Source organism: Trematomus bernacchii, unplaced genomic scaffold (genome assembly GCF_902827165.1).
Source record: "Trematomus bernacchii unplaced genomic scaffold, fTreBer1.1, whole genome shotgun sequence".
Lineage (NCBI taxonomy): Eukaryota > Metazoa > Chordata > Actinopteri > Perciformes > Nototheniidae > Trematomus > Trematomus bernacchii.
Genome location: NW_022987910.1, coordinates 4,148,655 through 4,160,228, shown reverse-complemented (window position 1 = coordinate 4,160,228; position 11,574 = coordinate 4,148,655). Strand labels below are relative to the sequence as shown.

The 11,574-nt window shown below is 41.3% G+C and overlaps 1 long non-coding RNA gene across 1 annotated transcript; it reads right to left on the bottom strand.

The window, feature by feature from the left end:
* Positions 1-9,795: 9,795 nt before the first annotated feature.
* LOC117470318 lies at positions 9,796-11,186 on the bottom strand. The gene is made up of 2 exons (XR_004554684.1): positions 10,957-11,186; positions 9,796-10,836 (listed from the first exon to the last, which is right to left on the bottom strand). It is a non-coding gene; the product is annotated as an uncharacterized LOC117470318 (long non-coding RNA).
* Between the last annotated feature and the right edge of the window lie 388 nt (positions 11,187-11,574).

Sequence of the window (11,574 nt, the reverse complement as noted above, 5' to 3'; positions counted from 1 at the left end):
AGACGCTGTAGTAGAGGAACAAACCCCCAAAAAAGGCTTTAGTTATCGAGATACCCCTACCCGAGGTAGAACAAAGCACAACCATGTTTTTTCATTACTTTATATCTGTAATATATTAAACGGATTGTTGTATACAAATATTTTACTGCAAAATAAAAAAATTTGGTTGATGTATGGAACCTTCCCATAACCGAAAATAGTGAAAATGTAGGCTCCTCTGAAGAAGGCCATGTCAACCTTATCACGTGTATATCTGGAAATAAGGATCAGAATGTCACCAACTTTGGTTTATATGTTCAGGGTGAGGCAAAGCATACACTAAAGCACATTTTGTACCAATACCTTTGTCCATCTTCATAAAATATACAATCAAACACTGATACAATTTAGGCGGAAATGAAATTTGAAAGGAAAAATCCAAAAGGTATGTTTATACTTTTCTGTCATTATTAAAGTTAGGAGACCAATCCCCAAAAAACCTTATTTATATGTACCAAAGAGTGTTATCTTATGATAAAAGTTGGTTATTTGACTATTAGGGGCTGGTAACCTCTTCTGTCACCAGCCCGTAACAGGTTGCTAGTGCAACAAGGTCTTCAAACTGACAAATAGAATGGGCCCTATAGGTGTAAATGGATGAACGAAAGGACACAGACCATAGATTAAGGCAAAAAACAAGATTTAATATAATTATTTTTATATAATATATATAATAATAAACCCATCTTTATCATTCTTAATGCATTTATCTTTATATTTAGTTAATCTTTGAATTAACATGGCGATAGGCCTACTGTGAGCCAACAGGCTTGCATTACAGCATTTTCATATGACATAAATGAACATTTTTGACTGAACAAATCAAACATTAGTTAAAATTAAACCATAAATTCAAAATACATACACAGCATTTAGTCAAATTTGCTTTTTAAAGTCTATTATTGTTCTTACATTTAAACCAGGTATATCAGGGACGACATTTAGCCTATAGGATTTAGACAACTTTTTATCATTCCTAAAATTTGCCTTAACATTAACATACATTAATGTTAAATATATACATAAACATATAAATCCTACAGAAAAGGAGAGATATCATAGAATGAGACAGAAATTACATTACACTAATGCAAGCACATTAAACAGCGTTTAACATTTAAAGTAGAGATTTCGGCTCAATGAATGGAAAAATCTAAAATGAACCATACATTCAAACCTTAATGAATCATCAATTATATACAGTTACAATATGACTCAACATTTTTTCTAGTGTGCAACTATGCTGTCATTCACACTTCCGTTAGCGCACTCAAGACAGTCACAGGAACAGAATTCAGTGCATGGCAATCCAGCTACAAAACAAGGACATTTCTTCTGTTGACTGCATTTTTTGTCCTTGCAGTAGAGATTTGTTAAATCTCGCACTTTTTGCGGTGCTGCCGCTTTTTCATACATCACTGGTTGCATGACTCCCTCCATCAACCTCCAACCTTTCCCCACAGGACTCCAAAGCACTGTTTTTTTTTGGTGACTGTGGCACCAAACAGCAGTTTGGTACATGGCTCTTAGTTTTCCAATTTTGAAAAAGCTGCTCGTTGTATCACACCCTGTCAGTGCATGGCAAGCTGGGAGGCACTGGCATAAGGCTTTCCCTAGCTTTTCACAGATCATTTTGATGGGCACAAAAAACCTCTCTTGCCTGTTTTGCTTTGTGCATCAGGACTAAAGCTGAGCCAAAACATGCGCAACTTGCATAATACAACAGTAACACAAGGACATCGGAAAGGCAAGCAAGGCAAGGCAAGGCAAGGCAAGGCAGGCAAGGCAGGCAAGGCAAGGCAAGCAAGGCAAGGCAGGCAAGGCAAGGCAAGGCAAGGCAAGGCAAGGCAAGGCAAGGCAAGGCAAGGCAAGGCAAGGCAAGGCAAGGCAAGGCAAGGCAAGGCAAGGCAAGGCAAGGCAAGGCAAGGCAAGGCAAGGCAAGGCAAGGCAAGGCAAGGCAAGGCAAGGCAAGGCAAGGCAAGGCAAGGCAAGGCAAGGCAAGGCAAGGCAAGGCAAGGCAAGGCAAGGCAAGGCAAGGCAAGGCAAGGCAAGGCAAGGCAAGGCAAGGCAAGGCAAGGCAAGGCAAGGCAAGGCAAGGCAGGCAAGGCAAGGCAAAGGCAAGGCAAGGAAGGGCAAGGCAAGGCAAGGCAAGGCAAGGCAAGGCAAGGCAAGGCAAGGCAAGGCAGGCAAGGCAAGGCAAGGCAAGGCAAGGCAAGGCAAAGGCAAGGCAAGGCAAGGCAAGGCAAGGCAAGCAAGGCAAGGCAAGGCAGGCAAGGCAGGCAAGGCAAGGCAAGGCAAGGCAAGGCAAGGCAAGGCAAGGCAAGCAAGGCAAGGCAAGGCAGGCAAGGCAAGGCAAGGCAAGGCAAGGCAAGGCAAGGCAAGGCAAGGCAAGGCAAGGCAAGGCAAGGCAAGGCAAGGCAAGGCAAGGCAAGGCAGGCAAGGCAAGGCAAGGCAAGGCAAGGCAAGGCAAGGCAAGGCAAGGCAAGGCAAGGCAAGCAGGCAAGGCAAGGCAAGGCAAGGCAAGGCAAGGCAAGGCAAGGCAAGGCAAGGCAAGGCAAGGCAAGGCAGGCAAGGCAAGGCAAGGCAAGGCAAGGCAAGGCAAGGCAAGGCAAGGCAAGGCAAGGCAAGGCAAGGCAAGGCAAGCAAGGCAAGGCAAGGCAAGGCAAGGCAAGGCAAGGCAAGGCAAGGCAAGGCAAGGCAAGGCAAGGCAAAGCAAGGCAAGGCAAGCAAGGCAGTGCAAGCAAGGCAAGGGCAAGGCAAGGCAAGGCAGCAAGGCAAGGCAAGCAAGCAAGGCAAGGCAAGGCAAGGCAAGGCAAGGCAAGGCAAGGCAAGGCAAGGCAAGGCAAGGCAAGGCAAGGCAAGGCAAGGCAAGGCAAGGCAAGGCAAGGCAAGGCAAGGGCAAGGCAAGGCAAGGAAGGCAAGGCAAGGCAAGGCAAGGCAAGGCAAGGCAAGGCAAGGCAAGGCAAGGCAAGGCAAGGCAAGGCAAGGCAAGGCAAGGCAAGGCAAGGCAAGGCAAGGCAAGGCAAGGCAAGGCAAAGGTAAACTTAGCTAGCTAGCTAAGTTTACCTTTACCTTGCCTTGCCTTGCCTTGCCTTGCCTTACCGATGTCCTTGTGTTACTGTTGTATTATGCAAGTTGCAGCATGTTTGGCTCAGCTTTAGTCCTGATGCACAAAGGCAAAACAGGCAAAGAGAGGTTTGTGCCCATCAAAATGATCTGTGAAAAGCTAGGGAAAGCCTTATGCCAGTGCCTCCCAGCTTGCCATGCACTGACAGGGTGTGATACAACGAGCAGCTTTTTCAAAATTGGAAAATCAACTGCTTTCACAAAAATGCAGAAGCATGTGGATGAGCTGAACGGTCTAAGTCACTTTGGTTTGACAGGAAACCTGGCTGACTCATTACCTATGGCCCGACATTATGCACTCATTTTGTATGTCCAGAAGAAGAATCAGAAAGGGCAACAGTGTACAAGCCTGGATGAGTTGAGGTATGTACTGGCATCCACCTCAGACATGCCTGCCTCTCAACTTCCCCCGACTGAAGATTCATTTAGGCAACACGTACTAATGGCGCGTTTCCACTACAGCCCGCAGCCCGGTTTAAGAGGGCTGTGACGTCAGCGGCCCGTCTTTGGTTGCGTTTCCACTTGGCCTAGTACCGGCCGGCGGGTCCTAATTCACAGTTTTTCTGGCCTCATAAAATCGTGGGTCCAGGGCCAGAGACAACGAGGCTGAGTCGGGCTGAGTATGCTAAACTAGAGAGAGCGTCGCTGGCAAGGGGGCAACAACTACAACAAGATGGACATATTTGACCGTGATTTAATTGTAATACACGTTTCAAAATGATGCCGAAGTAACAACATACTGATACCGGTTAGTAAAAACCATGAATTAATGCTTTGTCAAGTCTGCAGACAGACGGCAGGGGAAAAACCTTTTAAAATGCTTGTTTTCTAAATGGAGATTGGCTAAGCTAACGCAGTATATGCTCCAACCGTCCACACTCACAACAACGGCCTATACAGACATAAATAAAGCAGCGACTGTATTCACCATGACACAGGCAGTCTGTGGTTTGTACTTGTTTAACTTTTGTCTAGTTTCTGAACATATATGAGGAGCTGTGAGCTCTGAGTGCTAACAGCTAACGGCTGTGTTGTTTTTCTGGGGTCCTCTGAAGATCACGTCACGGCTCCGCCTACACTGCGTTACTATAGATACTGCCCCAGTTCCTAAACTGTAATGGAAATGCGCCATAAAGTGAGCCAGTCCTAACGAGGCCCAGCCATACCGAGCGGGGCCGAGCGAGGCCGTGTAGTGGAAACGCGACATAAGAGCCATGTACCAAACTGCTGTTTGGTGCCACAGTCACCAAAAAAAAACAGTGCTTTGGAGTCCTGTGGGGAAAGGTTGGAGGTTGATGGAGGGAGTCATGCAACCAGTGATGTATGAAAAAGCGGCAGCACCGCAAAAAGTGCGAGATTTAACAAATCTCTACTGCAAGGACAAAAAATGCAGTCAACAGAAGAAATGTCCTTGTTTTGTAGCTGGATTGCCATGCACTGAATTCTGTTCCTGTGACTGTCTTGAGTGCGCTAACGGAAGTGTGAATGACAGCATAGTTGCACACTAGAAAAAATGTTGAGTCATATTGTAACTGTATATAATTGATGATTCATTAAGGTTTGAATGTATGGTTCATTTTAGATTTTTCCATTCATTGAGCCGAAATCTCTACTTTAAATGTTAAACGCTGTTTAATGTGCTTGCATTAGTGTAATGTAATTTCTGTCTCATTCTATGATATCTCTCCTTTTCTGTAGGATTTATATGTTTATGTATATGTTTAACATTAATGTATGTTAATGTTAAGGCAAATTTTAGGAATGATAAAAAGTTGTCTAAATCCTATAGGCTAAATGTCGTCCCTGATATACCTGGTTTAAATGTAAGAACAATAATAGACTTTAAAAAGCAAATTTGACTAAATGCTGTGTATGTATTTTGAATTTATGGTTTAATTTTAACTAATGTTTGATTTGTTCAGTCAAAAATGTTCATTTATGTCATATGAAAATGCTGTAATGCAAGCCTGTTGGCTCACAGTAGGCCTATCGCCATGTTAATTCAAAGATTAACTAAATATAAAGATAAATGCATTAAGAATGATAAAGATGGGTTTATTATTATATATATTATATAAAAATAATTATATTAAATCTTGTTTGTGCATGGCAAGCTGGGAGGCACTGGCATAAGGCTTTCCCTAGCTTTTCACAGATCATTTTGATGGGCACAAACCTCTCTTTGCCTATTTTGCCTTTGTGCATCAGGACTAAAGCTGAGCCAAACATGCTGCAACTTGCATAATACAACAGTAACACAAGGACATCGGCAAGGCAAGGCAAGGCAAGGCAAGGCAAGGCAAGGCAAGGCAAGTTTAGCTAGCTAAGTTTATCTTGACTAAATGCTGTGTATGTATTTTGAATTTATGGTTTAATTTTAACTAATGTTTGATTTGTTCAGTCAAAAATGTTCATTTATGTCATATGAAAATGCTGTAATGCAAGCCTGTTGGCTCACAGTAGGCCTATCGCCATGTTAATTCAAAGATTAACTAAATATAAAGATAAATGCATTAAGAATGATAAAGATGGGTTTATTATTATATATATTATATAAAAATAATTATATTAAATCTTGTTTTTTGCCTTAATCTATGGTCTGTGTCCTTTCGTTCATCCATTTACACCTATAGGGCCCATTCTATTTGTCAGTTTGAAGACCTTGCTGCACTAGCAACCTGTTAGGGGCTGGTGACAGAAGAGGTTACCAGCCCCTAATAGTCAAATAACCAACTTTTATCATAAGATAACACTCTTTGGTACATATAAATAAGGTTTTTTGGGGATTGGTCTCCTAACTTTAATAATGACAGAAAAGTATAAACATACCTTTTGGATTTTTCCTTTCAAATTTCATTTCCGCCTAAATTGTATCAGTGTTTGATTGTATATTTTATGAAGATGGACAAAGGTATTGGTACAAAATGTGCTTTAGTGTATGCTTTGCCTCACCCTGAACATATAAACCAAAGTTGGTGACATTCTGATCCTTATTTCCAGATATACTGTACACGTGATAAGGTTGACATGGCCCCCTTCAGAGGAGCCTACATTTTCACTATTTTCGGTTATGGGAAGGTTCCATACATCAACCAACATTTTTTATTTTGCAGTAAAATATTTGTATACAACAATCCGTTTAATATATTACAGATATTAAAGTAATGAAAAAACATGGTTGTGCTTTGTTCTACCTCGGGTAGGGGTATCTCGATAACTAAAGCCTTTTTTGGGGGTTTGTTCCTCTACTACTGTGTTTGTTTGTTTATATCACTCAGTCTGTTCTTCTTCTCTTGGTGTATAAAAGGCAGTCTGTCTTCCGGTTGTTGCCTCTTTTGAATGACGAATACACACTACCGCTGCCTGCTGGTGAGGACAGTTATTGCCACTCGTCGACTGAAGTATTTGCGGTGTGTTCGTAGGCGGGCGGCGTTGCGGGCGACGTAGCCGACGCAGCCGACGCAGGCGACGCAGCTGACGTAAAAGTCGGGACGCCTTCGGTACGCGTTCTTTGGTCTCAGGTGGGTGTGTTGCGGCCTTGAGTGAGCACAGCTGACAGACCACCACAGCTTACTGCACCAGGTAACGGCCTAGATTTATCATGTCTCAGTTGTAGTGCTCGTAAATCAGATGTGCATGGTAATATCTGAACTATGTATGACAGTGGGCTGTAAGAGACACATGTTTGCATTCGGGGAGTTAGAGTTTGGCGTAAACTGACTGGAACAGTGATGCTCATTCACCTTGTTCAAGGTCATGCAGCAATGCATTTAGTCCTGAGAAGGCTCCTTGTTTTCACAGCTAGAGCTGATTCTCTGACAGTATTAGCATGTTGTGCCTCTAAAAGGAGACATCAAAGAATTAGCTAGAAACAATGTGTTTTATGGTGGAAATTAAATCTTCACATACTGTACAGTTGAAACACTTTTTTACATTTGACAATTTCTTGTCTGACTCCAGTACCTGAGAAATATAACTTTGACTGAGAAACTATCCCACATTCTTTCTATGTTTTCATATCTTGTTTTTATCTTGTTTTTACTTGCATTAGTGTTTTACTTTTTATTTTTATTTGTGAAAACTGTTAGCTAGCCAAACCAGAAATTAAGTTTAGCTTGTGGTGCAGTTTTGTAATGGGGTTCATCTTTTGTGATAACCTCAGAAGAAAGACTTGAGCCATGAGCAGAGGCAGATAAAGAGAGAATTCAGTGACAGCATTGTGCTGCCTTTTGTTAGAGTCGGGAGGGCTGATAATTTATTCCGGCAAATTACTCAGACCTACTGATTGACCTAACAGAAGTTATTGAGTCTATGCAAGTTTACTGCTTGGCTCAGATCCACCAACGTCAGCAAGATCTCACCTCTATTAACTCCTCGAGAACCAGGTTCAATTAACTGCTGTTTCAATTCAGATGACCCGCTAAATCCAGCCTGTCCTCCTACAAAAAACGACCATATAGGTCGATTGTTCAGCCGCATATTACGACCCAGTCACGTTTTTAAGTGTAGCACCTCTAGTGGTCGTGTAAGAAACAACATGTTCCTCAAATAAGGAAATATATGATACATTATGATGTGATATGATATGAATGATAATGGGACACATCGACGTCTGCACTCACAGTGCCGCGGACTGTACTTAATGTTACTCTGATCCGGTTACTTATGTCGTGGCAGATATTTAAGTAAGCTTTCTTAACGCTAATGTTATAATAGTCAGATTGCTCTGAAGATGGGAGGGGATATTCTATTAATGTTCACGTTCACACAGTCGGTGATTTTTGCCGGCCGTCTTTCCTGCAACGGCAGTTTTTCTGTATTTCCTCTATCCTGTAATATGACTTGATAGCTTTAAACTCCGCACACGGAGCTCTGATTGGTCAGCAGGCGGTGCTTTCACTGAGTTGATCTCTTAGCCTGCCACCTAACCTCCTCCCGAGGAGGTTAGCCGCTCAGCATAAGTTACCATGGAGATCTAGCCCGCTAAAAAGAGAACCAGCGTCGTAGGACCGGAAAGCCCGAGTTTTCCCTGAAGTCAGCCGGCTAAGCGAAAATCCGGCTTCGTAGTACAGGCCTCTGGTCTCACAAACCAAGCAGAGGATTGCTTTCTGAAAATGTAAGAACAAAATATGACCTCCCTCTATGATTGTTTTCCACTGAGCGTTGAGAATGTATCTTTAAGATTTCTCAGAGTGATTGCTCTTTCATGTATTGTCAATTGTCAATTTTTCTGTGTCGGAGACTAACAAGGGCTGACTTGTGTGTCTCTTGTGTGTCTGTTTGTGATTATGGCCTTTGTTGTATTCTATATTCACAAATGACCTTCCTTACGTATTAAATAAGTCCAGTGTAATAATGTATGCTGATGATTCCACAATGTACAGTACAGCATCAACATGCAGTGAGTTAAACAATCTACTTAAAATAGAGATTAAAGCCACAGCAGACTGGGTCAACAATAACAAACTGGTACTCAACATTGCAAAAACAAAAGCAATGATGTTCGGATCCAGACATATGTTAAGCAGCAATCCTCAATTAAGCCTGACCCTGGCTGGTCAGCCAGTGGAACAGGTAAACGAGACTAAGTTGCTTGGCATTGTTCTTGATTCTGGTTTACAGTGGACAAAGCAAATAGACAGTATCGTAACTAAAATGGGAAGGAGCATAGCTGTGACGAGAAAATGTACAAAGTATGTAACACCAACCACTTTGAAACAAGTCAGTCAGTCTCTGGTTTTGTCACATCTTGAGTACTGTCCGGCCATAGTCATCAGCAACAAAAACACATATACAGAAATTACAAATAGCTCAAAACAAGGCTGCCAGACTAGCTCTCCACTGTTCGAAGCGCACTCATATTGGAGTTATGCATAGAAACCTATCATGGCTTCCGGTTGAGAAACGTCTGCAATCTCGTGTTATCACTTTTCAAAAAAATGTCCAATTTAGCAAAAAAACACTGTATTTTTATGATCAAATAGTTTATACAAGAGACGAGCATGACCATACAGTACTAGACAAGCTACATCAGGCCATCTACTGGCACCTAAACCCAGGACCAATCTTCTGAAATATTCTGTGACGTATAGAGCTATAAAGGAATGGAACTTATTGCCAAACTACCTTGATGAAATGGAGTCCAGAGCCTCTTTCAAGAAGAGATTGAAGGGCCATCTACTAATGACCATGTACCCTTGTGAGCTGTGATCCCTAATTTAATTTGATCTCATGCTTTGTACTGGTGGGTGTCTTGTGCACTCATCCTCGGCTGAGATTGATGTTGTAAGTGGATGAGATTGTTGATGATGTTGGAAATTGTTGATGATATTGGTGATGTTGTTAATTTTGTTAATGATGTCAGGAGTTATGTCTTGAATGTTTTTGTATTATTGTTGTATTATTGTTGTATTGTTTTAAGTGTCGGACCCCAGGAAGAGTAGCTTTTGTCAAGAGCAAAAGCTAATGGGGATCCTTAATAAACATAAACATAAACATGGCATCAGGAAGTGGAGGATCTTCAGAGGAAGCACAGATAAGCGTCACTGCTCTCCCATCTTGAAGGACTTTTAAGGGACAAGAGCTCTGAAGTGTAAGGGAAATTATTCTATGAAAGAAGACAAAGACATCTCACAAAACATCTATTCTTTATTTTAAGCACTTCAGAGATGAAGAAAATGCAGTTTTTACACACAGAGAAGAAGACCTAAGGATTGGCAGATGTTTTACAGACAAACATTTATCTCCAAGAAGACAGAATAAACATCCTTGCATTACAAGAACTTCCTTCCTTCCACGGAGAAAAAAGCATGCCACTGTGTGCTCAATGTTTTAAGAACTCTTTTTGCAAGCATTCTCCTTGATTAAAAATATTGTTTAAACACATATGTGTTACACATCATGAAGTCACTTTACCAAAATGTATGACCCGACATCTACTTATTGATCATTGCGACAAGTCACAAGGCACAGTTTACTCTATGAAGTGTTACAATCAGAATGCAAAGTAATATTTGTCCCACAAAGGCCACAGAGAAAAAATAAATTGGTTAAACATAACTCAGGACGTGTATGCTTCCATACAATTGTGGAATGTTAATATGAAAGTTTAAAAATACACCAGTTATAGAAATAAACTTTACTATGTACTATTATTTTCAATCATATATAAAAACTCTGTTTCTTTTTTAAAGGTTTTCAGATTTCACTGATTAACCAAGACTTTAATTCTAACCTGACCCTTAAATTGATACTAAACTAAATTGACAACAAAACAGTGTTCTCCAGTGTTTTATTTTTATTTTACTCGCGGCATTTCTGTATGGGCTCTTGATCAGAAGATATAAAAATACAAACACATGTAGAATCTGTCTTTTTACACACACGCACACACACACACACACTCTCACACTCTCTTACATCTGTTTTTACTTAGGGGGTCCCGTGTGTGGGGGATGGGAAGGTTAAAGTAACAAAGGCATTGCTGAAATTCCAACTCATGTGCTGGAAAAACAGTCCTCATCAATGTTGTCTTCACATCGTGGCTTTGACCGCGATGATTATGATGATCATAATTATTCCAAGGACAAGTCCGATGATATTTAGGGTCTTGGCTGTCTTTGATGCACTTGCAGCTTCAGTTGATTCTCCAACAGCATTGGCATTTTGTGCCTTTGAAAAGTGTCAGAAGTCATTTGTTAGAAAAAAGTAGTTTGACTGAAGTTTAAATAATCATAGCATTTAAAACAAACCTGCCAACAATAGAAAAAACAGGAAAATTAATTAACTCACCTTACAGGAGCAGACAATGGCAGCAATTCCTAGAGGCAGACAGCAGCATAGGGTGTTAAAAATGGACCATCCCAGGTAAGTTGGAACCGCAGCACGGGTCTGGCCTGATTCCATGGTGTCTCTTTATTGCTCTTTGAGTAAATGAGAGTTATACGTTGGTTGGCTGATGCCTGGATCCAAATGCTGGTGGGGGATGTGACCCAGACCGTTTTACTCTCCTTGGGTGTGGTTTAAAGAGTTGTTTGTGTGGAGCCAGAGGAGGGAAAAAAGAAAGAATCTGACATTCAACGGAAATGGGTGTTTTTGTGGCGTGACAAAGGCTTTAGTCATTAGATGCTTGGAAGTTAGCTGCACGACATCTCTAAAAGTATTTTTTTAGAACTTTGATTTGACTTGCTTTTACATTCAGCTTAACACACGGTAGATGAGCTAATTTTGTATAACTGTGAACAAAAGTTAAGTTTAGTAGACAGTTATGTTTTTTATTTTCATGCAGCTGCAAGTAATTCCACATGAGACCCAACACGTTCAGACAAGACAATGACTTATTTCATATAACGCTTTAGTCATTGCAAACTAAGAAATGTGTATTTTGAACAAAGCTTGGCAAAACATTTT